Source organism: Elephas maximus, chromosome 8 (genome assembly GCF_024166365.1).
Source record: "Elephas maximus indicus isolate mEleMax1 chromosome 8, mEleMax1 primary haplotype, whole genome shotgun sequence".
Classification (NCBI taxonomy): Eukaryota; Metazoa; Chordata; class Mammalia; order Proboscidea; family Elephantidae; genus Elephas; species Elephas maximus.
Genome location: NC_064826.1, coordinates 18,244,349 through 18,269,545, shown reverse-complemented (window position 1 = coordinate 18,269,545; position 25,197 = coordinate 18,244,349).

The following is a 25,197-nucleotide window of genomic DNA, read 5'->3' as shown; positions in this document are numbered from 1 at the left end:
TTCTAATCATCTGACAAAACTTGACCTACATCTGTGGATGTGGTGGCCCATAAGGTCTCAGGAAGTAGGGAAAAGATGTCATAAGGGAGAGGACTAGGCTAAGCTGAATTTTAGAGAGGCATGACAAGTGCTTGCATATAGCAAATGGCTTCTTCTTCCTGAGTATTGTCTAATTCAGACTGTCTCTGTTGACTTAGGGATATCAGGCAGACTCAGTATTTCCCCCTTTCATTAAATTGTAAATGGTAATTTCATTTGGATAAAATATTTCTTCCCAATAGATAGACGGGTGTCAGAACTGAGAGTGTATAAATCTTCAGTAGGACCAAGAGATGTCAGAACAGGTTGGGAATGAATCAGCATTTGTTCCTGATTGGTAACCCCCTCTACTTTTTTTTTTTTTTTGTTAACTTTTATTAAGCTTCAAGTGAACGTTTACAAATCCAATCAGTCTGTCACATATAAGTTTACATACATCTTACTCCGTACTCCCACTTGCTCTCCCCCTATTGAGTCAACCCTTTCAGTCTCTCCTTTCGTGACAATTTTGCCAGCTTCCCTCTCTCTCTATCCTCCCATCTCCCCTCCAGACAAGAGTTGCCAACACAATTTCAAGTGTCCACCTGATATAATTAGCTCACTCTTCATCAGCATCTCTCTCCCACCTGCTGACCAGTCCCTTTCATGTCTGATGAGTTGTCTTCGGGGATGGTTCCTGTCCTGTGCTAACAGAAGGTCTGGGGACCATGGCCGCCGGGATTCCTCTAGTCTCAGTCAGACCATTAAGTATGGTCTTTTTATGAGAATTTGGGGTCTGCATCCCACTGATCTCCTGTTCCCTCAGGAGTTCCCTGTTGTGCTCCCTAACCCCCTCTACTTTTGAGATTTTAGTACTCTGGGGCAGGAGCTTTTGTAAACAGGTGGGGTTAATAGCAGACAAGGTAAATCCAGTGTCAATTAAAAATTGACAAGTTTCTCTGTTAATAAATAGTTTTTACTTGTGGATTAAGAGCCACCATATGAAGAGTTCCTGTATTGTCCCCAGAGTCCCTTCATTCTCAGATCGTAGGATTTTTTTTTTATGTGGTCTATGTCAGTCTTTTTAATTTTTAACTTATGGCACTCATTTTTCCAATGGCCAGGTTTTTTACAATAGTGACAAATGCCTGCCTTTGTGCCATTGGAAGGTTTAGCATTTTTCTTTTAACTGGGAGATTGTAATTGTCACAACTGAAGGGCCATTAATTTATTAGCCTTAGAAACCCTTTTGGCTTCAAGAGTCTGGGAAAGTTTGTAAGCTAAGTTAGTTAGCTCAACAATAAGAGTTGTCTCCCAGTCTAATCAATGTTGCTTTACTAAGGCTGAGACCTCAGGTTTAAGACCGGATATAAAAACAGTATCAAAAGAGCTGGAGGCACCAGATTTGGTCAAAGTGAGGTCAGAGTGTTTGCAACACTTGTGGGGCAGCTGAGTCTGAAAATCATAAATACCTCCATCTTTATTTTGTTTACAAGTGTTTATTTTAGCCCAATCAATTAGTGGAGGGAAGGCCTTTGGTATAGCCTCCAGCAATTTTTTAGTCATTGCCTGAGAGTCTTCCAACAGCTTGGTGGCTGTTTTATCAATATTTAAAGCGAAACTGCCTTTGAGAGTCTTTTCATTTTGCCTGTTCTAGCCATAATTGGGTGTCCCCTGGGCCAGTAATCATGTGAACAAGCTGATATAAGTTGAGGAGCCCAAGCTTGTAGGCTTCAACAAGGATTTGAAATTCTTCAGAAAATTTGTAGGGTTGTCACAGAGTTTAGGAAAATCATTCACTATGCTACAAAATTCTAAGTGTGCCCACAGGGCAAAAGTGATATGAGGGGAATTTTTTGCATCACTGCTGGGGTGAATTTTAAGGAGCATTTCAGGCAAGGGTTTATTTTCTGATTTTTTAGGGAAAAAGGAAAGTTCAGATAAGGTGTTATCAGAGGAGTGGGAAGGCAAAGAAAGGTATGTAGAGGTAGCAGCCAGCAGGGGAGCAGAAGGGGTGGAAGCTGAAATTTGACATTGTAATTCTTTATTCGGCTTAATTAATTTAGACACAACATCCTGCAGGGAAGCAGTTTACTACCTTGATATCTTTTTAGAAGCCTCAAATACCAATCAAAATAGACATTCCACTGGGACTGTTTATCTCAGAGCCTTAGTTCTCTGACTTACTGCACAGAAAAGTTAACTTAGAGAGATCAAAAGAACCCCAAAGTGGCCACTGATTTTCCAAAGTGTCTCAAGTGAGGTTATGCTAGACAAACAAGAACTTACACGATTAGGAACCAGAATTCTTGTTCACGTAGTGAGCAGGAGTCCAGAAAATGGCTCCAAATCTTCTTTAGACACAGCATTCCCCATTTTATAATGACAATTACAACAACACTTGCAAGGACCAAAACAAATCCACAATAAAAATCGAACAGCTATCAATGAAAGGGAGCAGAGCTTGGATTTGAGAGGGTTTTTTTTTTTTTCACCTTAAACGATGCCCAAGAATTTGTGGAAGTGGAGAGCCCAAAGTAGCTCAGCAGCTACTGTGCCTGTGTCTGGATGCCCCAGGGATCATCAAAGATGTACTTTGTTAGGAGGGAAAGAAAAAGTTTTACTGAGGAATAATACAGCTTGAGTTCAGCCACTTGGCTAGGAAGGAGTGAGTTACCACCTAGGTGAGTATTGCCAGCCAGTTTGGCCATGCATGATTACACTCATGAACACATTTTTCCCAGACACAAATTGTTTACATCCTGATCTTTTGCTTCCTAGGAATGCATGTTGGCCCCCTCATTCTTATGTCTGACATGAGTGTCCCCAGTTTGAAACTTTATTGTTTACAGTGTTGTTGTTAGGTGCCATTGAGTCAATTCTGATTCATAGTGACCCTATCTATGTACAACAGAACGAAATGCTGCCTGGTCCTGCCCCATCCCCACAATCGCTGCTATGTTTGAGCCCATTGTTGCAGCCACTGTGTCAGTCCATTTCCTTGAGGGTCTTCCTCTTTTTTGCTGACCCCCTACCTTACCGAGCATGTTGTCCCTCTCCAGGGACTGGTCCCTCCTGAGAACATGTCTGTCTTAGGCTGGGTTCTCTAGAGAAGCAAAACCAGTAAAGTGTATAAATATATACAGAGAGATTAATATCAAGGAAACAGGTCACGTGATTGTAGGGGTCAGAATGCCCCAAGTCCCTGGATCAGGGTAGAGGCCTTTCCCAATTCACAGAGGCAGAGAAGCTGGTGATCCCAAGATGAGCAGGTCAGAGAGCAGGGCTCCTGCTCACAGGCTGTGACCATAGAGGAATCCCTGAGGTCGGCAGGCAAGACTGCCAGGTTTCTCCTCAGTCATGTAGCTTCAGGGGCTGGTGAACCCAAGATAGACAGGTTGGGGAACAGGACTCTTGCTCACAGGGCATGAAGATTAGTGAATCCCAAGATGGACAGGTAACTCAAGTTGCTAGCTCAAGTCCCAAGGACCAGAGGTCAGACAGGAGACAGCTGCTGGATCCAGAACAAGCCAACAACCTTTGCAAGGCAAGCAGAAAAGGAAGTAGGCAGCAGAAGGCAGAGAGATGAAGGCTGAGGGGTCAATGAGCCACCACAGGCCACACCCCTGCCGGTACCACTCAGCAGATTCCATCATGGGGGTGATCACATATCAAATTTCAACAGGGAAGTGATCTCAACATTATACAACTGCAAAAACACTGAGAATGTTGGCCCAGCCAAGTTGACACACAGTCTTAACCATCACAGTGTCCAAAGTACCTGAGACGAAGTCTTGCCATCCTTGCTTCCAAGGAGCACTCTGGCTGTACTTCTTCCAAGACTTGTTCATTCTTCTGGCAGTCTGTGGTATATTCAATATTCTTTGCCAATGTCATGATTCAAAGGTATCAATTCTTCTTTGGTCTTACTCGTTCACTGTCCAGCTTTTGGATGCATATGAGGTGACTGAAAATACTATGGCTTGGGTCAGGTGCACCTTAGTCCTCAAACTGACATCTTTGCTTTTTAAACTTTAAAGAGGTCCTTTGCAGCAGATTTGCCCAATGCAGGACGTCATTTGATTTCTTGACTGCTGCTTCCATGGATGTTGATTGTGGATCCAAGCAAAATGCAATCCTTGACAATTTCAATCTTTTCTCCATTTATCATGGTGTGGCTTATTGGTCCAGTTGTGAGGATTTTTCTTTTCTTTATGTTGATGTGTAATCCATATTGAAAGTCATAGTCTTTGATCTTCTTCAGTAAGTGCATCAACTCCTCTTTGCTTTCAGCAAGCAACTTTGTGTTATCTGCAGACTGTTTATTGCAGGCTGTTAATGAGTCTTCCTTCAGTGCTGATGCCATATTCTTCTTCATATAGTCCAGCTTCTCAGATTATTGCTCAGCATACGGATTGAATAAGTATGGCGAAAGGATACAACCCTAATGCACACCTTTCCTGATTTTAAACCATGCAGTACCCCCTTGTTTTGTTTGAACAACTGCCTCTTGATCTATGTACAGGTTCCACATGAACAGAATTAAGTGTTCTGAAATTCCCATTCTCTGCAGTGTTATCCATAATTTGTTATGATCCACGCAGCCGAATGCGTTTGCATGGTCAATGAAACACAGGTAATCATCTTTCTGATGTTCTCTGCTTTCAGCCAAGATCCATCCGTTTACAATACAGAACCAAAAAAGGTATATAGTATATCTGTGGTATTAAAATTTCATGGATATGGAGCAATTAGTGAAAAGTGTCTAAAAGGACTCCTAGTTGTTGTTAGGTGCCATTGAGTTGGTTCCAACTCATAGCCATCCTATGTGTAACAGAATGAACCACTGCCCGGCCTCATGCCACCACTCGTCTCTCAGTTTGTCATACTGTGGTGGCTTGCATGTTGCTGTGATACTGGAAGCTGTGCCACCAATATTTCAAATACTAGCAGGGTCATCCATGGCGAACAGATTTCAGTGCAGCTTCCAGACTAAGACTAGGAAGAAATACCTGGATCTACTTCTAAAAAAATTGATCAGTGAGGAAGGCTCCTTAGAGGGAACTAATGAATAGAAGTGTCAAGAAATGCTGACATCTAGCTTTTCAGTCAGTCAAACCTGGGTTTGAGCTCTGCCACCAGTTGACGTTGGGGTAGGTTGTTTACCTATGGAAGCTTCAGGATCGTCATTTGGGCAATGGAGAGTCTCCCTACCTGGGGACTTTAAGGAAATCCTGGTAGTGTGGTGGTTAAGAACTAAGGCTGCTAACCAAAAGGTCAGCAGTTCAAATCCACCGGGTGCTCCTTGGAAACCCATGGGGTAGTTCTACTGTGTACTATGGGGTTGCTATAGTTGGATTTGACTTGATGACAATGGGTTTGGGTTGGACTGCTGTCATATTTTGGCTTTCCAGCTTTTAATACTGTAGACTGGTGTAGGAAAATACCCGGAGCCTGGTACAGCTGGGCCTACAGCAAAGGAAATGGAAAATACTATTTTAAAGTTTAGCAGGTAAACAAAAGAAACAACTTAGCCTGGGGGTGCCCCATGCAGGTGAAACTGGCAGAAGATCTGCAGCACCCCCTGCTGGGTGCTCACCTGCCCCCCCCCCCGAACACATGGCTCCAGACCCCAGGGCTCAGTGGCTGCATCTTTTAGGCCCACCCAATTCAGAGACTGGGGTAAGCGCCCAGGTGGGAGGGGCAGGCCAGGGCAGGAAATGTCTGCTGGGCCTAAAAATAGTGTGGGAGAGAGCAGGAAACAGAAGTTTTGGGCCAACATGAAAATGCTTTCCAAAAACCAGGAAATCAGGATTAGAGTTGTAGAGACTGCCAACGCCCCACAGCAACACTGTGCTTCCCAATGAGCCCTCTCTGGGTTGGGTGTGGGGGGCGGTGAGAGGAAGGACTGGAGAAAGCCAGAGCTGGGTGTGGGTGGGGAAGAGGGATCCCAACGAGAAAACATTGCTGCTTGCCTGCCCTACTGTAAGAATTAGAGCCCCCACCCTCTATGAGTATTGTCTGGGGTCTTAAAAGCTTGTGAGCAGCCATCCAAGTTACAACAATTGGTCTCTATCCGCCTGGAGCAACAACAGAGGAAGAAGAAAACCCATTAATTGAACTGCAGATCTAATTGCCTCCATGAGCTAATACTTTCTTCACCATGAGACTAGAAGAAATAAGTGGTGCCTGGCTACCATTACTGAACATTTTGATCAAAGACCCAATAGTTGGATCTTGATCAAAGGAGGAAAAAACTTCAAATTCTTATTGGACTGGAGGAATCCCTGAATCTATTGCCCAGAAACAACTTTTAAGTCTTGAATTCTCCCGTGAAGTCATCTTTAAACTACCCAACAGTTCAGTTCACTTAATAATGTTTGCCTTGAGCATTGAGCTCTTTTAAAGATACATATATATATATATATATATGATATTAAACGGACAACAGTAATTCTAAAACACAGATGAGAACTTTAAGGGGCAAAGAGTCTAAGTTAACCATGGTGAAACAATGTGGGCAGAGATGGTGAGAATGGTGACACAACAAGAAGTATGTAACCATTGTCAATGAACTGCACACATGGCATCTGTTCTCCCACGTGTTTCTGTCTTTGTGTCCGCTCTGTTCTTTTTATAACTCAGGAGTGGTTAGGTTTAGGCTCTACCCTATACCAGTAGGACCTCAACTGGTTGATTACATCACATTAGATTGCATTATAGAAGATGATTACATTAGATTGTATTATGGAAGGTGACGATCATATTATATTACATTGCATTGTGGAGGGTGATCACATTGTTTTAGGTTATTTTATGGAATGTCATTACATTATGTTATGTTGCTTTATGAAAGATGATTACATTACATTACATTATGGAAGGTAATCTACTCTACCCATGGCCAAATGATTCAATCACATTTAAGTACTCCATGAAAGTAGCTAGACCAGTACTTGGCCAAACAACTGAGAACCATAGTCTAGCCAAGCTGACACATAAAATTAACCATTAAACATTACACATACCTCCTGTTAGGAGAGCTGGTGACAAGAGACCTCTCTGGGGAACAAACCTGGGCTGTGACCGTGGGTCTGCACTAAAAGTAGCAGCTAAACATGGTTTGATTGTGAAAGAAGACTCAGAGACCCTGAATGACAGTGCTTACATGTGTACAGTTTATTACAGCATTGAAGTAAGGGTATGCATCATAGCCAAAGGCTGCCTGTTATGGGGTGAATTGTGTCTCCCCAAAAGATATGCTTCATTCAACGGAGCGAATGATTGCTCAGTAAGCATTTAGTGTGAGTAGTGGGGAAGCACATTTATTTTAGGTAAGTGATGGAGAGAGGTAGTTATGTGTCACACATCTTTATCGTTCAGGGGGTCTCTTGAGCAATCAGTACATTCATTTACCTGTTTTGTGTGACTTAAGAGCAAAATTTAAAAATTTTGTAATAAATAATCTGGAGGATTAGAGTTCTGAAATCTTTGCATTTGGATGCGCTTTTTGTTGGCTGTATGATTTGGTTGAGGCTGAGATATTGCCTGGTTAAGGAGAAGGAGGAAAGCCCACTGAGTTAGAATGGACTCTGGTCGGGTCCCTTATTAACTGTTTGAGCACAGTCATTCTCTGAGCCTCCATTTCTTCACCTGTGCAATGAAGATAACATATTGCTTACCTTCCAGGAGTAAATAAAATCATGTATGTGAAAGTGCTTTTTGAACTATAGAGTTTATACAAGTGCAGGGTGTTATTCCTACTCTTTTTATAAAATGCAACATTGTTTCCATGGGAAAGCCCAACCTGTCTTATGACAATTGGATTTACAATGTCGTTTCCAGGAATGCATTTGTCTCAAAGCAGCCTTTGGCCAAAAGCAACAAAACCTGGCCTGAGGGTAGAAAGCATGGTAGCAAAAGGCAGGAACTGCCTGTGCAATTGTCAAACAAAAAAAGAACAAAAATAAGAAAACTTGTCCCCAGCTGTGGAGCACGATGGGTGCTCTTCCTGTCCCATCTTCAGATGAGTTCCCTCTGTACTCTTCTCAGAAGTCCTTCTCCTCCCCTCCTTCCTCTCCAAAACCAACCCAACCAAACCCAACCCGTTGCCATTGAATCGATTCTGACTCATAGCGACCCTATAGGACAGAGTAGAACTGCCTGATAGGGTTTCCAAGGAGTGGCTGGTGGTTTCGAACTGCTAGCCTTTTGGTTAGCAGTCAAGCTCTTCACTACTGTGCCACAAGGGATATCTCCCTCTCCAGGGTAATAGCAACCAACCTGGAATGGTGGTGCATCTCCTTGTCACATCTTTATTCTACTACCTCATAGGTTGAGTTACCAATGTGGTAGGTGAAATGGAAGTTTAAGCTGTGGAATCCAGGCCGTTGATGAGGCATGAGACCTGGCAGGATTCACAATGGAAGCCAGTGACAGAGCCCTTACTCTCAGCCACATGAGGGTCTCAATGGTCCAAGGTTTGAGGCTAGAGGAGAATGTGACTCATGAGCTCGAAGGCTGGTGCACTATCCCCTACCCCAAAAGGGAGGGATAGGAGATACCTGCCTCTCACCACAAGCCTTGATGAGAGTCCTCTGCATTTTGTGGCACCTAGTGGACTGGCACCAGACTTTATTCGAAGAATCTAAAGGGCGACTGATGACTGGTGGACCAGCAGTTTTGAAGGTGGAGCAAAGGAGAGGTGGCATTTTTGCGGCTGACCGCTCTCTCATGGTTTGCAAGAGCAAAGACATGGGCCTCGTTTGGGCCTCAAGTGTGAGAGAGCTGGCACAGAATCTCCAGACAGAAGCAGCAGACATTTCCAGAGGCTGAGGAGGAGTGAGTCGGAGATCTCAGGGGAGACATCCCAGAAGACTCAGGAGAACCTGTAAGAGTGATTAGGGGACCATATTTTGCATCCAGGGATCAGTGGACCAAATATTGGTGACCACAGGGATAGACTATGGTGAGTGTTTGTGCTGTTCACCAGTATTTCTGGGTCTCCTCTTCTGAGCTCTTGTGCTAGGTGGGCCCCTTCTAATCTAACATTGGTCCTGCAAGGAGTTGAGTGAACTCCACAGTGTCACAAGCCCTCATTAAGAAATAGGAATTAAAAGGGGCATTTGCCCCAGGCAGCTGCTCAACTTGGAATCCTTCCCCTGGCTTCTTACGCTGGAGAAGTAAGAATAGTGAGAGGGCTCTGGACCCACACGTCAGGCACAAGGAATGACAGGCTGCACACAGGAACAAAATGCAGGAAACAATCACAAGGGTCACATATATGTTGCAACCAAGGTCAGTACCTCATTAAATCAAAACCACTTAGAAAAGTTCACCAAATTTATCCTTCCAGAATATTCTTTTTCTGGTTTCTATACAAAGCACAGAAACCCTGGTGATGTAGTGGTTAAAAGCTATGGCTGTTCACCAAAAGATCAGCACTTTGAATCCACCAGGCACTCCTTGGAAACCTTATAGGGCAGTTCTACTCTGCCCTATAGGGTTACTATGAGTTGGAATTGACGCAATGGTTTTTTTCTTTTCTTTTTTTGGTTTATACAAAGCAGAGGGGTGATAATAATAATATTCATGGGAGACAACATGAGGATGATGTTAACTAGTCACATCTCTCAGGTCCTTTAAGAGCTTTCAGGTTAGATCATGAAAAAAATCAGCAAACTAGATGATATTGGCAGAGTTCTCCAGATAAACACATTCAGTGAGTGCCCTTGATTTTTATTGAGGATTTTAAGAAGCACTTATATGAAAGACATTATTGTATCTTTTGCAGAAATGGCTGTTGTGTTATTGTCTATTATGCCATCCATTATTCATTATATAGGGGTCTGGGCAACAAATACCTCTTAGAATTTAGGCAGAGAAAGAGTGATTCTCTAGGCAAGGCACTATTTGAGTAGCACCAAGAATTTTGCAATCCATCACAATTTCTTATTTTCCCTGGCTACTTGTGAAAATCAGAGCCAAATACAGTACTCATACTATCTCATGCCCACATTATGATACAATTAACTCTCCTTTCCTTCAAATGTTTCTCTGAATTTTATTTTTCAAAGTATTTATTGCAGCTGCCCTATTTTAAATACATTTTTCTCAAACTCTTTTTCTAATGTGGCCAACATATAAATAAATAAAAATGAATTTCACTTAAAAAAAAAAGAAAATGGCTTTACTGAGGAAAGGAAAAGCCCACATGACCAGGCTCAGCAAGGCAGATGGCATGTCAGGGCCAGGCACCAGCGGGTTATGGCATGGGCTTCAGTCTAGGGGAGGGGTCCCTTCACACCTCAGACTTCCTTTTGGTGGAGTAAATATGAAAGTGGCCTTTTCAGTGGACAAAACCCAGGATGCTGGTGGTAGGTGGTTTGAATTTCAGGTGCTGACTTTATTAGGTTTGTCGAAGGAGCTGAGGCTTGTGGGGTGTTACAGTCTCCTCTGCTGGAGGAGGAAGTCACCAGCCCAAAACCGAACTTGGGCAGATCCCCCAGCTGGGAGAAGGAGGCATTTCCACAGGGCCAATGAACTTGTTGTGTGAACCGTCCGTGGTGAGCACCTGGGCTTGCATTCCCCAGCCTTGGGAAGGCAGAAGTGTCCTTGGGACTTGTTTTGGCCAATGAATATGGCCTATGAGCCTCCAAGAGCCTTAGTGCCACTTGCCCTTTCCTTCCCCAGCTGGTGATAAAGTTCGAGATGAGGAGGCTCCATCAGCCTGTGTCCCTGAATGAGGACGGTTTGGCCCAGACACTCCAGCTGAGCTGGGTGGGATGAGTAGCACAAGGTGGAAATATACCTTTGTTGTTTTAAACCACTGATATTTATGATAGGCTTTTGACTGCAGCCTAATAGTACTAGTCGGTCCTGATTGACTCAAGGGGACTTGCTGAGTGATGGGTGTGTACACTTTTACATTCACTACCACTTGCTGTTGTATTGACTCCAACGCATGGTAATGTCATGTTTGTCATAGTAGACCTGAACTCCGTAGGGTTTCCAATAGCTGATTTTTCAGAAGTAGATTGGCAGGCCTGTCCTCTGAGGTGCCTCTGGGTACACTCAAATCTCCAGCCTTTTGGTTAGCAGCCAAGCATGTTGACTGTTTGTACAACCCAGGGAGTCCCTTGGCTTTATTAGATATTGCCAAATTGCCTTCAGGAGTATTGTTTTAGCCAGTGTGATTCCTACAGGACTGAGACCTCAGAGCTTTGTCTTGAGTGTTTGCTCTACCTCATACCCTGCAGTGGTCATTGGTGAATTCTAGTTGGTCCTGGATCTGCTACTTGTTGTTCCAGCATGTGGGCAGGAATTGGGCAGACTTATCTAGGAGGAAACAGCAGTGAGAATCTGAGCAGACAGGATGGAAGACTGAAAGCCAGGCAGGTCTGAAGTCAAAGGCCAAGAGGTCAGCTGGGACAGGGAGAAGAGAGTGCCCAAGGTCCAGTCAAAGAGAAGGCTGGGCTGGAAGAGCCAAGGCAGCTGCCTGAGCCCACATGTGGAGCTTGGAGAACAAAGAAAGGATCAGGGGCTCAGACCAAGGGCCTGGGCAACGTGAGGTCAGGATCTGGGGAAGATTTTTGGTAAAAGACAAGAGGATCTCTAGCAGGGGTAGAGCAGATGTTGAGTCAACCACCTTCTGAGGCAGGAGCTTCTTACATCTTAATGTTAGTCTTGGCACCTGGGTAGATCAGAATTTGCAGAAAGACAGAGACAGACACACCTGAGTGGAATAGAGGCATGAAGAGGAGGGGAGCCAGGGGACCCCTGGAACTCCATGATTCTGCACTGCTTTAGTGAAATGGTCTGAGATTTGGTTCCCCCTTTGGCCTACCTTGTCCCATCCTGATTTGGGTCTTCAGGGTCTCCCTTCTGCACATAACTTTCCTCTGCATCCATCATTTTATATTTTTAATCTTCACTGGAACCTGGCCTCTGAGGGAGAATGACAGTGAAGGGAAGTAAACTTTATTAAGCACTGTCTATGGGACTGAGCACTTCATATGTACTACCTCGTTTAAGCCTCACAACTCTTTTGCAGTTGTTGTAATTAATTTTTGTTTTATAGATGAGGAAGAAAGGCCTGGTGAGCTACTTCCAAAAATTAGCCAATGGAAACCTTATGGATCACAACAGAACATTGTCTGACTTTCTTGCTTTGGACACATTATCAGGAGGTATCAGTCACTGGAGGAGAACATCATGTTTGGTGAAGTAGAGGCCCTTCTAGGGCAAGGGTGACCCTCAGTGAGATGGACTGGCACAGTAGCTGTAATGATGGACTTGAACATGCTGGCGATCTTGAGGATGACATGGGGTTGCCATGAATTAGAGTCAACTCAGTGGCAGGTAGCAACAGCAACAACAACAACATGGATGAGGAAACTGGGTCTTGGAAAAGCTGAATAATTTATAAAGTGCAGAGCCAGGCCCCAGGCCCCAGTGCCTGTGTTCCTAACTATGAGCTGCATGAGTCAGTTCCCTTCAAATCTAATTTCTGGCTAATTGACTCTAGTAGTTCGGCGACGGCTACCCTAGAGCCCCCAGATCACTTCTACAAGAAGAGACCTGCCTCTGGCTCCAGTTCACATCTCACCTGCTTCCTCAGGTAGGAAAGTCCACCCTCGTTGGCACCAGCATCCTTGGGGAACAGCCTTACCCTCTTTTCTCCAATACTGCATGGCAGGTTTAAATGGATGACTAGTGTGCCTACACATAGTGTCATAGGGAAGAGGAGCTGTTCCTTTGCTCAGAAGCCAGCAGGTCCTGTCGTGCAGGCAGATCCTTTTTGAAGAGACCCTGGAAGAGTGAATGATAGATAAGCCAGGAGAGGAGGAGGGGACAGTGCAGGGGAACAGTTGCTCCTGGTGGCTGGAGTCATGTTCAGAGCCTAAATTAGCCTTGTTCTTTTCCAGATCTTCTGTGGGCTTGCTGCAGGCTGCCTGGCTGCCTTGTCTCCTCATTGGCATTGCTTTGTTCCTTTCCCCTCTTCCCAGTCCTCCTTCTTCGGTTCTTTCACTATAGCTAGCTTACTGAGAGGCTAGATGGGCAGTCCACTGTGGGCTGAGGAATGGAGGTGCTCAGATCTCTCCATTGTCTCTCCTTGTCCTTAAAATACGCTTGCTTGAAGTTTTACCATTACAGAAGGACTCTTTTTTACTGGAATGCAGCTTGCAGTAAATTCTTACCAGCAAAACTGATCAGATTTTCCCCTGAAAACTGTGTGTGTGTGTGTATTTGAAAACACACACACAAAAACCAAAGATCTCATATAATTCTATTACCATAAGGGGTAACTATGAAAACTCATAAGGGAAGCTCCTCCTGCATTTTGCCTACATCACCCTGCCCCTTAGCTGGCTGCATTGATGAAGGAAGGAAAGTGTATTAGTTTCCTTTGGCTGCTATAAAAAAGTATCACCAAGTGGGCTGCTCAAACAACAGAAATTTATTCTCTCACCGTTCTGGAGGGTAGAATTTCCAATTCAGGGCATCACCAGGGCCACACTCTCTCTGACGGCTCTCGTGGAGGATCCTTCTTTGTCTCGTCCAGCTTCTGGTAGCCCCAGGCATTCCTTGGCTTGTGGCAACATCACTTCAATCTCTGCGTCTGTCATCCCATGGCCATCTTCCCTTGAGTCTCTTTTCCTCTTTCTATAAGGACACCAGTTGTACTGGATTGGGGCTCACCCCACTCCACTATGACCTCATGTTGACCTAGCTAATTACGTTGGCAAAGACACTATTTTGAAATAAGATCACATTCACAGGTAGGGATTAGGACTCGAACATATCTTTTTTGGAAACGCATATCAACTCATTACAGACACCATCAGTTAGGGCTTTAAGTCCAGAGAGGCCAAGGAGGGCTGAACTGAGGGAGAAAGAGAAAGGGAAAGCTGGACCAAATCCCAAGAGCCAGCTCTCTGCCAGCTCTGCTGTGTACTTGGAGCCAGAAAGCCTAGACCTGAGCCTTATCTCTGTTCCAAACTTTCCACAGAGCCTGGAGAAAGTTACTTCTCCTTTCTGGAAAACAAAGATATAAGAAGATGATGTTGAAGACTGTTTCCTGTCTGGCATCCAATGAGTCTCTATAATTTCTCTCTGCAGACTCTTCATTGCAGAACAGTTTTCTGGGTCTCAGTGTCTTGCTGGCTCAGCACTACTACAGCTCTCTCCACTGAAAACTAATCTGTGCCCCACAGCTGATCTTACTTACTAAGCAAAACAACAACCAACTGATTTTCTTATTAACTCTGCAGACAACAGAGGTAACTCAAGGAAGGGACTCCTCAAGGCCATTTGGCTGAACTTGGTTGGAGGTATAGGACGGCTGATGTAGTCTCTGGGGTGGCTTTTCAATGTACCTGGTATATGCATAGCACAAACAAGCTTGAAGCAGTTGGCTTTTCACCTACCTGGCTAGACATTCTCTAGACCCTCAGGGAGTTCCATCTGACTAGGGGCCCTAAGAGATGCCAAACACAAGGCAGCATAAAGGCACTTGCCTCACTCCGATATGAGTTTTCTTTGGAATCAAGAGTCTTATCCTGGGAAAATATGGCAACGCAGTACACTGTTCCTCTGTAGGTATCTGTGTCTTTTGTTGGCTCATTCATTTGTGTTAAAGGCCACTGAAGGAAGGAAATTTATTATCGTGATTTCTCTATGGCTTTATTTACTTTTAGAGCCCTGGTGGCGCAGCGGTTAAGAGCTCGGCTACTAACCAAAAGGTCTGCAGTTTGAATCCACCAGCTGTTCCTTGGAAACCCTATGGGGCAGTTCTACTCTGTCCTGCAGGGTTGCTATGAGTCAGAATCTACTCAACGGCAACAGGTTTGATTTTGGTTTTTTATTTGCCTTTGCATTTTCTAGTTTGATTTTTATTACCTGTACCATTTTAAACTATACACAAACTAAGCATTTGTATTTTTTTTAACTCCATGTTCCCATTAATTAAAATTATAAAATAGAAGCAGCATTCTTACAGAAGAAATACTTTGGCTCAAGAATGTATTAAAAAAGGAATGTGACCTATAAAAAAAAAAACTATAGCACAATATTATATACAAAAATGTAAAAATAAATGCATTGAGCTCTTTTTCTGTTAACGGCCAAGTTATTGGGTCAGTTTTTTCACAGATAACAACTATAAACACTGGGCAAAACATTCAACCATCTCAAGGCACTGAGGAGTGAAAAAATCTCCACTGGGGAGTGCAGAATCAGTGTTTGAAAGAAGGGAATGGCATTGGGTGTGTTTCTTTATTTCTTTTTCTAAACAGCTTTTAGCCTGAGGGCAGGTTTTAGTCAGCAACCTGTGGGTGGCTAGATATTGGAAAGAAACTTGTGATGTGGCTGGATTGAAGAACCAGGGGGCAGAATTATGGCAAACCACAGCTGCTGGAAAGTAAATGAGAAACATAAGAAAGGAAAGATCCATAAAGGAGGAACCAAAATTCTGCATATAAACTTTGCCCAAATCTGTGTCTGAGCACTTAAGCATGCATGGGGTGACTCCAAGTGGTCCAGTTAAGGCTAAAAGAACTGAACTTAGATATAAACTTCCAGCCACTATGAGATTAAGAGTTTTTAGTTTGAATTCAACCAAGTTAATTGCCTAAATATTACTTGGAAAAATATAACAGAATTTAAAGTCTCCATAGTGTATCATTTGCAAAGTCCAGAATACAATCCAATAATACTTGACATATGAAAAAGCAGGGAAACATCATCTCTTCTCAAGGGAAAAGACAATCAGCAGAGACCAACACTGAGATGACTCAGGTATTGAAATTACAGACAAGGATTTTTAAGTATTTATAAGTGTGCTCAAATACATAAAGGAAATATTCTTGTAATATATGAAAAAAATCAGAACTATCAGAAGAGAAGTACAAAGTATATTAAAAAAAATAATAAAACAACCAGAGATGGGAATTCTAGAACTGAAAACTACAGAACCTAAAAAAAATCACTAGGTGGGCTTAACAGCAGAGTGGAAATGACAGCAGTTAGAATCAGTGAACTTGAAGATGAATCAATAGTAATTATCTAAAGAACAGAAAGAAAAAAGATGGTCTAGCATATATATAGTAGGAACCCCAGAAGGGGAAGAAGTGGAGGATGGGGAAGAGAAGAAAGAAGAGAAGGAGGAGTAGAGAGAAAGAGGGAAAGAGAGAGGAAGAGAGAAGGAGGAAAAAAGAAATTAAAGAAACAATGACAAAAATTTTTTGAAATCTAGCAAACATATATTTACAGGTTTAAGAAACTCAATGAACCTCAAGCAAGATAAACACACACTTGCACACACACACACATTCACACTCACACCTGAACAAATCGTAGCCAAACTGCAGTAAATAAAAAACAAAGATAAAATCTTGAAAGAGGTCAGAGAGAAATGTCACATTGCAAAGAGGGAACAATGATTTGAAAAATCACTGACTACTCATGAGAAACCATGGAAGTCAGAAGACCATGGAATAAAATCTTTAAAGTATAAAAAGAAAAAAAAACTTGTTATCTTAGTTCTCTAGTGCTAGTATAACAGGAATACCACAAATTCATGGCCTTAACTAACAGAAATTAATTTTCTTACAGTTTTTTTTTTTTAGGAGGCTAGAAGTCCAAATTCAGGGCACTGGTGCTAGGGGAAGACTTTCTGTCTCTGCTGGCTCTGGGATAAGGTCTTTGTTTCTTTTCAACTTTTGGTTCTCTGTTCCTTGGTGATCTTCATGTGGCATGGCATTTATCTTCCCTTATCTATGTCTAATTTTTATTTCTCAAAAGTGATTGGGTTTAAGACACACCCTATACTGATATGGCCTCAGTAACATAACAAGGAAACTCCATTCCTAAGTGGGATTATATCCACAGGTATATTGTTGTTGTTAGGTACGGTTAAGTCAATTCTGACTCATGGCCACCCCAAGCATGTCAGAGTAGAATTGCTTCATAGGGTTTTCAATGGCTGATTTTTCAGAAATAGATTGCCAGGCCTTTTTCTGAGGGCTTCTTGGTGAACTCAAACCTCCAACCTTTTGGTTAGCAGCTGAGTTGGTTAATCATTTACACCACCCAGGGATGCCAAAGTCTCCCAGACCTTCCTTTTGACTGAACAGGAATAATACTTCTTGCATAAGGTGGGTAGAAGGGAAAAAGCACATAACTGGTGGTGTTAATTTCTGGATAACCTCTGTTGAAAAATGGCTGCCACCTACCTCAGTCATCTCTATCCTCTTTTCCTTAAAATAATTTTGAGGAGCTGTGTGCCCTGTAACTTACATTTAAATTCACTTATGAACATTTAAAAAATAAGTCAGAATAATTGCAAAATATGTGATTTCCAGCATTGTGAAATACTTTCATTTTAAAATAAAATGGTTACATTGCTTTTTTAGATGTATTAAATGTAATCTAAATACCCTAGTGATTTATATTTATATCATCAGTTATTTAAATGTACATATACAACCTCTTTAAAAGTTAGAAATGTGCAGTTTTTTCTTTTTGAATTCATTTTTTATGTGCCACTTTCTCCTAAATAATTTTATCCTGATGTAATATTGTGTCTTTGAAAGTATTTTATTGATCATCCTCTCATACTTCTCAACAACACAAATACATTTATAAAATTAAACTCAATTTCCTATGATTATAAGTCTCTAAATGTTGAACGCATGCCTGGATTCATTTATTTTTGCAATTATTATTTATATGTTCCGAAAAGCTTTAGCCAGTGAAAACCTTATGAATAGCAGCAGAACATTGTTTGATATAGTGCTGGAATATGAATCCCTCAGGCTGGAAGGCACTCAAAAGATGACTGGGGAAGAGCTGCCTCCTCAAAGTAGAAAAAAAAAAAAAAAAAGCCCAGTGCCGTCAAGTCGACTTTAATGACGTGGTTGGAGTTAAGCTTTCAGGACCTTCATTCTCTGATGTGGCACAATTCAAAATGAGAAGAAACAGCTGCAAACATCCATTAATAACTGGAACCTGGGATATACGAAGTATGAGTCTAGGAAAATTGGAAGTTGTCAAAAATGAAGCGGAACACATAAACATTGATATCCTAAGCATTAGTGAACTGAAATGGACTGGTACTGGCCATTTTGAATCAGACAATCATATGGTCTACTATGCCAGGAACAACAACTTGAAGAGGAATGGCATTGCGTTCATTGTCAAAAAGAACATTTTAAGATCTATCCTGAAGTACAAGGCTGTCACTGATAGAATAATATCCATATGCCGACAAGGAATACCAGTTAATATGATTATTATTCAAATTTACACACCAACCACTAGGGCCAAAGATGAAGAACTGAAGATTTTTACCAACTTCTGCAGTCTGAAATTGACTGAATATGCAATCAGGATGCATTGATAATTACTGGAGATTGGAATGCAAAAGTTGGGAACAAAGAAGAAGGATTGGTAGTTGGAAAATATGGCCTCGGTGATAGAAACAATGCTGGAGATTGCACGATAGAATTTTGTAAGACCAGCAAATTCTTCATTGCAAGTACCTTTTTTATCACCAACATAAATGGTGACTATACAATTGGACCTCGCCAGATGGAATACACAGGAATCAAATGGACTACATCTGTAGAAAGGGATGATGGGAAAACTCAACATCATCAGTCAGAACAAGGCCAGGGGCTGACTGCAGAACAGACCATCAATTGCTTCTATGCAAGTTCGAGTTGAAACTGAAGAAAATTAAAACAAGTTGATGAGAGCCAAAGTACGACCTTGAGTATATCCCACCTGAATTTAGAGACCACCTCAAGAATAGATTTGAGGAGTTGAACAGTAGTGATCAAAGTCGTGAAGTGATATCAAGGACATCATGCATGAGGAAAGTAAGAGTTAATTAAAAATACAGGAAAGAAAAAAAAAACCCGCCAAAATGGATGTCAGAAGAGACTTTGAAACTTGCTCTTGAACATCAAGGAAGCAGCTAAAGCAAAAAGAAGAAATGATGAAGTAAAAGTGCTGAACAGAAGAGTTCAAAGGGCAGCTTTAGAAGAAAAATTATTATGACATGTGCAAAGACCTGGAGATAGAAAACCAAAAGGGAAGAACACACTCAGCATTTCTCAAGCTGAGAGAACTGAAGAAAAAATTCAAGCCTCTAGTTGCAATACTGAAGGATTCTACTGGGAAAGTATTAAACGACAGAGGAAGCATCAAAAGAAGATGGAAGGAATACACGGAGTCACTGTACCAAAAAGAATTGGTCAGCATTCAACCATTTCAGGAGGCAGCACATGATCAGGAACCGATGGTACTGAAGGAAGACGTCTAAGCTGCATTGAAGGCACTGGCAAAAAATAAGGCTCCAGAAATTGACGGAATACCAACTGAGATGTTTCCACAAACGCATGCAGTGCCGGAAGTGCTCACCTGTCTATGCCAAGAAATTTGAAAGACACCTACCTGGCCAACAAGCTGGAAGATACCCATATTTATGCCTATCCCCAAGAAAGTTGATCCACTTGAATGTGGAAGTTATCGAACAATATCATTAATATCACACCCAAGTAAAATTTTGCTGAAGATCATTCAAAAGTGTTTGCAGCATACATCGACAGAGAACTACCAGAAATTCAGGTGGATTCAGAAGAGGATGGGGAACCAAGGATATCATTGCTGAAGTCAGATGGATCCTGGCTGAAAGTAGAGAATACCAGAAAGATGTTTACCTGTGTTTTATTGACTATGTAAAAGCATTCAATTGTGCGAATCATAACAAATTATGGATAACATTCCAAAAAATGGGAATTCGGAACACTTAATTGTGCTCATGAAGAACCTGTACATAGATCAAGAGGCAGTTGTTCAAACAGAACAAAGGTTCACTGCATGGTTTAAAGTCAGAAAAAATGTGTGTCAGGGTTGTATCCTTGCACCATATCTATTCAATCTGTATGTTGAGCAAATAATCCAAGAAGCTGGACTATATGAAGAAGAACGGGGCATCAGGTTTGGAGGAAGATTCCTTAACAACCTGCATTATGCAGATGATACACCCTTACTTGCTGAAAGTCAGGAGTGGTTGAAAGACTTACTGATGAAGATCAAAAAACACAGCCTTCAGTATGGATTACACCTAAACATGTTGTTGTTGTTAGGTGCCGCCGAGGTGGTTCCAACTCATAGAGATTGTATGTACAACAGAGGGAAACACTGCCCAGTCCTAAGCCATCCTTACAATTATTGTTATGTTTGAGCCCATTGTCGCAGCCACTGTGTCAATCCATCTCACTGAGGGTCTTCCTCTTTTCTTCTGACCCTCCACTTTACCAACCATGATGTCCTTCTCCAGGGACTGATCCCTCCTGATAATATGTCCAAAGTATGTGAGATGTAGTCTCACCTTCCTTTCTTTTAAGGAGCATTCTGGTTGTACTTCTCCCAAGACAGATTTGTTTGTTCTTTTGGCAGTCCATGGTATATTCAATATTCTTTGGCAGCATCACAATTCAAAGGTGTCAATTCGGTCTTCCTTATCCATTGTCCAGCTTTCACATGCATATGAGGCGATTGAAAACGCCATGGCTTGGGTCAGGCACACCTTAGTCTCCAGGGTGACATCTTTGCTTTTCAACACTTTAAAGAGGTCTTTTGTGGCAGATTTGCCCAGTGCAACGCGTCTTTTGATTTTTTGACTGGTGCCTTCATGGGTGTTGATTGTGGATCCAAGTAAAATGAAATACATACCTCAACATAAAGAAAACGAAAATCCTCACAGCTGGGCCAATAAGCAAAATCATAATAAATGGAGAAAAGATTGAAGTGGTTAAGGATTACATTTTGGGCAAATCTGCTGCAAAAGGCCTCTTTAAAGTATTGAAAAGCAAAAATGTCACTTTGAAGACTAAGATGTGCCTGACCCAAACCATGGTATTTTCAATTGCCTCATATGCATACGAAAGCTGGACAGTAAATAAGGAAAACTAAACGTGAATTGAGGTCTTTGAATTGCAGTGTTAGCAAAGAATATTGAATATACCATGGGCTGCCAAAAGAATGAACAAATCTGTGTTGGGTGAAGTACCATCAGAATGCTCCTTAGAAGCAAGGATAATGAGACTATGTCTTACACACTTTGGACATGTTATTAGGAGGGATCACGCCCTGGAGAAGGATATCATACTTGGTAAAGTAGAAGGTCGGCAAAGAAGAGGAAGACCCTCAACGAGATGGATTGACACAGTGGCTGCAACAATGGGCTCAAACATAACAATGATTGTCAGGATGGTACAGGACTTGCCAGTGTTTTGTTCTATTGTACACAGGGTTGCTATATGTCAGAATCAACTTGATGGCACCTAACAACAACAAGATATTCGTGACAGATATTGTTTTGTAAATTTTTTTTTTTTTTTTGTGGTGTCTTTGCCTAGTTTTGGTATCAGGGTTATGCTGGCTTTATAAAATGAGTTTGGAAGTATCCGTTCCTTTTCTATGTTCTGAAATAGTTTGAGTAGTACTGGTGTAAGCTCTTCTCCGAATGTTTGGTAGAATTCTCCAGTGAAGCTACCTGGGGCAGGGCTTTTTGTTGTTGTTATTGAGTGTATTTTCTATTACCTTTTCAATCTCTTCTCTTGTTATGGGCCTGTCCAGATTTTCAACATCATTTTGTGTTAGTTTGCATCGGTAGTGTTTTTCTAGAAATTTGTCCATTTCCTCTAGGTTTTCAAATCTGTTGGAATATAGTTTTTCAGAGTACTCTGTTATGACCTTTTTTTTTTTTTTTATCTTAGTTGGGTCTGTTGTAATGTCCCCATTTCATTTCTTATTTGGGTTATTTGTGTCCTGTCCTGTTTTTCCTTTGTCGGTTTGGCCAGTGGTTTGTAGATTTTGTTGGTCCTTTCAAAGAGTCAACTTTTGGTTTTGTTGATTCTATTGTTTTTCTGTTCTCTATTTCATTTATTTCTGCTCTGATCTTTATTGTTTCCTTTCTTCTGGTGGCTGTGGGCTTCTTTTGCTGTTGTCTTTCTGTTTGTTTGGGTTGTGTAGCGAATGTTTTGATTTTGTCTCTTCTTTTTTGATGTGTGCATCTATTGCTATAAATTGACCTCTGAGCACTGCCTTTGCTCTGTCCGTAAGGTTTCGGTATGATGTGTTTGTTTCTTTCTCGTTTGATTCTAGGAGTTTTTTTTTAATTCTGTCTTTGATTCCTTCTGTTACCCAGTGGGTTTTAAGCAGGGTGTTATTCAGTTTCCATGTAACTGATTTTTTTCCTTGCTCTTCCTGTTGTTAATTTCTACTTTGATGGCACTGTGATCAGAGAAGTTACTTAGTATTATCTCAATGTTTTGGATTTTGTTGAGGGTTGCTTTGTGGCCTAAGAGAACATTCCATGTGCAGTGATAAAGAATTTGTACCTTGTAGCTGTTGGTAGAGTGTTCTGTGTATGTCTGTGAGGTCAAATTGACTGATTCTGGCAGCTAGATCTTCTGTATCTTTGTTGAGTTTCTTTCTAGATGTTCTGTCCTTTAGTGAGAGTGGTGTGTTGAAGTCTCTATTATCGTGGAACTGTCAGTGTATGTTTTCAGTGCTGTTAGAATTTGTTTTATGTATTTTGGAGCCCTGTCATTGGGTGCGTAGATATTTATTATGGTTATGTCTTCATGATGAAGTGTCCCTTTAATCATTATATAATGCCCTTCTTTGTCTTTTGTTTTAAAGTCTATTTATTCTCAGATTGGTATTGCCACTCCTGCTCTTTTTTGGTTACTGTTTGCTTGATACATTTTTTCCATCCTTTGATTTTTAATATATTTATGTCTTTGTTTCTAAGGTGTGTCTCTTGTAGACAGCATATTGATGGATCTTGTTTCCTTTTTTATCCATTCTGTCACCTTCTGTCTCTTTATGGGTTTATCTAGGCCATTTACATTCAGTGTAATTATCAATAGGGTGAGTTTATTGCTGTCATTTTGTAGGGCTTTTTTTTTTTTGTGGTGCTGACATTTTCTTTGTTCCTCTTACTCTCCTGTGCTGAATTCCTTTTGTTTGCAGATTTTTTTTTTCATTTTTTTTTTTGCTTTGGTAGCTTTTGTGTTTACTGAGACTTGATATTTTTCTTCTTTATTTTGATGAGTAGATTTGTTAACTTTCTTTGTGGTTACCTTGAAATTCACCCTTATCTTCCTAAGTGTGAACCAGTCTTTTATTACTTGGTGTCGCCTTGCCTTCCTCTCCATTTGAAAGTTCTATGGCTACACCATTTATTCCCTCTTTTATTCTTCCGACATTGTTGTCAATTACAGATGAACCTCTCTGGTTCCCTGTTGTAAATCTTTTAGTTTTGATTAATCTTTGAGAGTTTATTACCTAGGTTGGTATCTGGCTGATGTGGCCTTGCATCTTAGATTTCAGGCTGTTGTCTGATGTTTGTTCTCTAGGATCCCTTTTAATAATTCCTGTAAGTTTGGTTTGCTTTTTGCATATTCCCTTGATTTCTGTTTATCTGGAAATGTTCTAATTTCACCATCATATTTGAGTGAGAGTTTTGCAGAATATATTATTCTTGGTTGCCAACTTTTTTCTTTCAAGGTTTTATATACATCATCCCATTGTCTTCTTATCTGCATGGTTTCTGCTGAGTATTCAGAGTTTAGTCTTATTGTTTCCTTTCTGTATGTGACTTTTTGTTTTCCTTGTGCTGCTCTCAGGATTCTTTCTTTTTCTTTGGTTTTAGTGAGTGTGATTGTGATATGCCTTGGTGATTTTCTTTTGAGGTCTATTCTGAATGGGGTTCATTGAGCTTCTTGGGTGGTCAGCTTGTCATCTTTCATGATATTAGGGAAGTTTTATGTCAGCAATTCTTCAATGATCTCTGTGTTTTCCATTTTCTCCCCCTGTTCTGGAACTCCAATCACTTGGAAATTTTTGCTTTTGATTGTATCCCACATCGTTCTCAGGGTTTCTTCATTTTTCTTCACTCTTTTCTCTGATTTTTCCCCAAAATGGTATCCAGGCATTTATCTTCAGTTTTGATGATCCTGCCTTCCATTGTTTCAAACTTGCTCCTCAGGCCTTCTATGACACTGTCGATTTCTGAAATCTTGTTGTTTACCTTTTGGATTTCTAATTGCTGTTTTTGTATGGTTTCTAGTTGTGAATTTATCTTGACATTTTGTTCCTGTATTATTTTCCTGAGATTTTCCATTGTTTTTTCTGTCTTTTTCATGGTTTTATCTATTTTTTCCTCATTTTTGTCTGCTTTTTCCTTCAGCTCTTGGATAGCTCTGAATCTTAGAGATCTGAATTCCCAGCAGATAGCCCTAGTGCATTTTCTTCTACTGGAAGGTCATCTGGTGTTTTATTTTGGATGCCTACTGGAACCATCCTGTCCTTTTTTTTTTTTATGTTTTGATATTGTCTGCTGTCTTTGGGACATTCAGAAGTTATTTTCTTCATTTATTGAATATAGATTTATTTGTTTCATCCTGCTTTTTTTGTTTTATTTGGTTATGTCTGAGCAGGTGGGCTGAGCATTCTTTGTTGTTTGCTTGTCTGTGGATGTGATACATCTCACCACCTTGTCCAATGGGCAGGGCTAGTCACTCAGTTATGGTGCAGCAAGACAGGTTCAGCGGAAGGGCAGGGACTGGGATGGGTTGTTTGTGGCATGTACTGGGGATGACAGGGCGGGGCCAGCGGTCAGTGCAGGGCAGGTTCCGGTAGACCATGCCTGTGCTACTTCAGGATGCAATGTTCAGTGCACAGGGCAGATAGGTAGAAGGGAGGGAGGAAGTTGTGATGTGCGGAGCTAAGTGGATATGGGAAAGAAGAGAAAGAGGAGAGAGAAAGAGGAGCCAAAAATAAAAAAGTGCTGAGGGGGACTGCCATTGGAGTGGCACAGACTCAGGGAAGCCATGTGCTGGTGGCTTTCTAGCCAGGCGGTGAGGCACAGCCCATCAAGACGGGAGAGATACAGCACATGCAGCTAGGTGGGCAGGAGAAAGGAAAGGAAGGAAGGGAGAGAGAGATAAGAAACTAGATTAAAGAAAAAAGGAGAGAGAAGGGCATGTGCAGCTAGGTGTTCAGGAGAAAGAAATGGAAAGAATGTAGAGAGAGACAAGAAACTGCGAAAAAAAAAAAAAGATGCCAGGTGGTTGGCAGTAAGGAAAAGTGGGGAGGTAG